The sequence below is a fragment of the Nomascus leucogenys genome, chromosome X (genome assembly GCF_006542625.1).
Source record: "Nomascus leucogenys isolate Asia chromosome X, Asia_NLE_v1, whole genome shotgun sequence".
Lineage (NCBI taxonomy): Eukaryota > Metazoa > Chordata > Mammalia > Primates > Hylobatidae > Nomascus > Nomascus leucogenys.
Window position 1 is genome coordinate 133262012 of NC_044406.1, and position 3851 is coordinate 133265862.

Sequence of the window (3851 nt, forward strand, 5' to 3'; positions counted from 1 at the left end):
GGTGAGAGGTATGCCGGTCTTGAAAATTAGAAGAAAAAACTCTTGCAGCGTTTTATTTTTTCAACGAAAATCCACAAGATGGCAGTAGAGGAACGCTCTCAGAATGGGTTTCCTGGGGGCCTCTTGTAAGGTGACATTTTCTGATTTGAAAAGCAGGATGAGAGATCCAACAAAGGATTGTTTTGGCTTTGTGAATACATTTACATGTAATGTTATACAAAGGTATGAAGACAAAATGCCGTTTGGTTGTATCATTCTATGAATTACTTTCATCGAAATAAATACCATTTTGTTAAATTTGGTCCATAAACTCCTGAAATGTGTCCAAAATGTTATGTGTATAAGCATTTTCCTTTTATGATGAGAATATCTACAGTTTCTACTATGTCTCAAAGGGGTCAATTATTGCTCCCCAAACTTAGAAGCTTGAGGGGTTCAAGAAAGTGGCACTAGATCAATGCCTTAATCACATCAGAACTGGTAGTAGTTTAAGCCATTTCTCTTTAATATGTGCTTTGAAAGTGAGTTTAGTGAAGTGCTCTGGCAGTGCTTATTTGTTAAATGGATTGATGTAGGAACTAGTGGATGTGGATGGATAGGAGTCAGAAGACCTGGGTGTGAATGTAGCACTTATGCCATCCTCTTCCCCAACATCTTTCCCCAAACACACACACCAAGTTAAAACTGTAGCCAGCAAGATGTCTGTGGTCACATAAAACAATTCCCCCCCAAACAAAGTCAGTTGTTTGCCTGTATTTCATTTTTTACTCCCCGAACAGAAACAGCTTATTGGTCAGTGGAGATGCCTGCAATATAAAATTTTCTCTTTATAAACATTTGTGAAAAGAGTTCGTATTTTTAGGGCAACATGAGCCAAGCTTGTAATTGCAGGAAGCTTCTAGTCTTCTGTGAGTGTCACCTTGCCTCTTGTTCCCACCTTCAACCCCTGCCACCCCAAGAGTTCTTGGTTTGGATCAGGACTAGGTTTCTATAAATTGCAATGTGAGCAGCTAGGTGATCACAGTAAGAGCCAAGCCGCATAATGCTCTTCTTTCGATTCATTGGGCAGGTAGTTGTCTTAGAAACTTACATGATGACTTGATTGTAAAATAAAATCCCTGTTGAGCAACTTGATCTGGTTATTTGGGCGGAATGGATTTTTTTTAAAGTGTAAACTAAGGGAAAATAAAATACTCATTTAAAATGTGTTGGCAGCATGTAGTTGGCTTAAAGTGTCATTTACTGAGTTGTTACCATTTTTGCTCTCCCAATTTTATTAGTATTAAAAATTAATTATTGAGGGACCATGAGCTACATGCAGTTAGTAATGTGACTGAAAGTGACAGACTAAATAGTAAGATGGTCATGTCTTTAGAAATAAACTTTTAACTTCTCTTTACTGCATTCCCCATGGAAATACCATGTTGTGCCATGTTGTTCCTTAAAAGAGCTTATGTTCAGCAGAGAACTGGTGAAATAAATAATGACACATTCATATATTGAGATTGTATGTAACTGTTGAAAATAATGACATAGATTCACATATATTGACATGGAAAGATATCCAAGCTGAACTGTAGGAGAAACAGAGCAAGTTGCAGAGCTATATGTAAAGCAGAATACTATTTTGGAGTATACATTTGCTATTATTTGTTCAGAAAATAAGATATGGGAGATCATATAAAAATTTGCTTAAAGCGATTTATTTATGTTGTGGGGAAAGGAGTAGTATTGTAGTACAAGGGAACTTATGTTTTGTGTTTTATATGTTTTTCTGTTGTCTGGATTTTTAAAAATGAGAATGTAGTCTGAATAAATAATGATATAAAGGGAGTGTGTGTTGGCACTATCTTTTGAGACCTTCAGGTGCTAAATATAATTGTGCAGTATAATCAGTTCTGTCATTCATCTTGAATAGACAACAGCCAAAGAGAGCCAGCTGGTTAACTTATAAGTTATATCCCTTCCACATTCAAAGATGTTTACAATATTAATAGACTGAAATTAAACAATAAAAAACAAATGTATAAACTAAAAAAGACAAATTGTTTAGAAGGAATGAGATAACTCTTTAGAAGGAATGAGATAACAGGACCTGGAATATGGAATGATTTCTCTACAGAATATAGCAAAAGGTTTACCTCTGAGCTTTCTGGTATCCAAGGGGAAAAGGAAAATATGTTGGCTCTATATATTTCTTCCAAAGTAAGGAATGCTACAAAGAAATTTATCATACGGCATCACATATGTGACACTGACATATTGGACAATTTTTAAAGAACAATTTTGCTTATAATTTATTTCACTGATTTATTTTACATATATGAAATAGAAAAATGATATTCCAAAGAATTATGCCTCTCAAGTTTTGGAGGAAATTACTTTTTAGAAATAAAAAGAATTAAATTCAAATTGCACAAATAAAAGATAAATTTAAGCTCTGCTTAAAAGTAAATTTCAGAGACGTTCTTCGCGGAGAGTCGTCGGGGGTTTCCTGCTTCAACAGTGCTTGGACGGAACCCGGCGCTTCTCCCCCACCCCGGCCGGCCTCCGTCACCTCTTCACCGCGCCCTCCGACTGCCCCAAGGCCCCCGCCGCCGCTCCAGCGCCGCGCAGCCACCGCCGCCGCCGCCTCTCCTTAGTCGCCGCCATGACGACCGCGTCCACCTCGCAGGTGCGCCAGAACTACCACCAGGACTCAGAGGCCGCTATCAACCGCCAGATCAACCTGGAGCTCTACGCCTCCTACGTTTACCTGTCCATGTCTTACTACTTTGACCGCGATGATGTGGCTTTGAAGAACTTTGCCAAATACTTTCTTCACCAATCTCATGAGGAGAGGGAACATGCCGAGAAACTGATGAAGCTGCAGAACCAAGGAGGTGGCCGAATCTTCCTTCAGGATATCAAGAAACCAGACTGTGATGACTGGGAGAGTGGGCTGAATGCGATGGGGTGTGCATTACATTTGGAAAAAAATGTGAATCAGTCACTACTGGAACTGCACTAACTGGCCACTGACAAAAATGACCCCCATTTGTGTGGCTTCATTGAGACACATTACCTGAATGAGCAGGTGAAAGCCATCAAAGAATTGGGTGACCACGTGACCAACTTGCGCAAGATGGGAGCACCCGAATTTGGCTTGGCAGAGTATCTCTTTGACAGGCACACCCTGGGAGACAGTGAAAATGAAAGCTAAGCCTCAGGCTAATTTCCCCACAGCTGTGGGGTGACTTCCCTGGTCACCAAGGCAGTGCATGCATGTTGGGGTTTCCTTTACCTTTTCTATAAGTTGTACCAAAACATCCACTTAAGTTCTTTGGTTTGTACCATTCCTTCAAATAAAGAAATTTGGTACCCCCCCGCCGCAAAAAAAAGTAAATTTCAATAGAAGATTGTTGTTTTCCTTGAATAAGAAGCTGAAATTGTGGGGGGAGGTTTTTATTTGTTTTAATTTTTATGGGGGTTTTTATTTTTTAATTTTTATTTTAGATTCAGGGGGTACATATGCAAGTTTGTTAACTGGGTATATTGTGTGATGCCGAGATTTGGAGTATATGAATGATCCCATCACCCAAGTACTGAGCATAATACCTAATAGATTTTCAACCTATCCCCTCCCTCCTCCCTCCCTCCCTCCCTCCCTGCCTCTTCTAGTAGTTCCTAGTGTCTATTGTTGCTATCTTTAGGACAATGGTTTTTTAATTATATTTTTACAAAAGACACAGAGACCTTTGATTGAATATTTTCACTATTTACCCTCTATAAAAATGCAGTCAAAACATCAAATCACAACTCACTCACTGAAAACATCTTTTTGGGAAAACTGAGGGAATATAATCCAGGTA

General features: G+C 39.0%; 1 pseudogene across 1 annotated transcript; it reads left to right on the plus strand.

Moving 5' to 3' along the window:
* Window positions 1-2466: 2466 nt before the first annotated feature.
* Window positions 2467-3364, plus strand: LOC100601984 (annotated as a pseudogene). Its single transcript, XR_004028689.1, has one exon. The product of XR_004028689.1 is annotated as a ferritin heavy chain pseudogene (transcript).
* The last annotated feature ends 487 nt before the right edge of the window (window positions 3365-3851 follow it).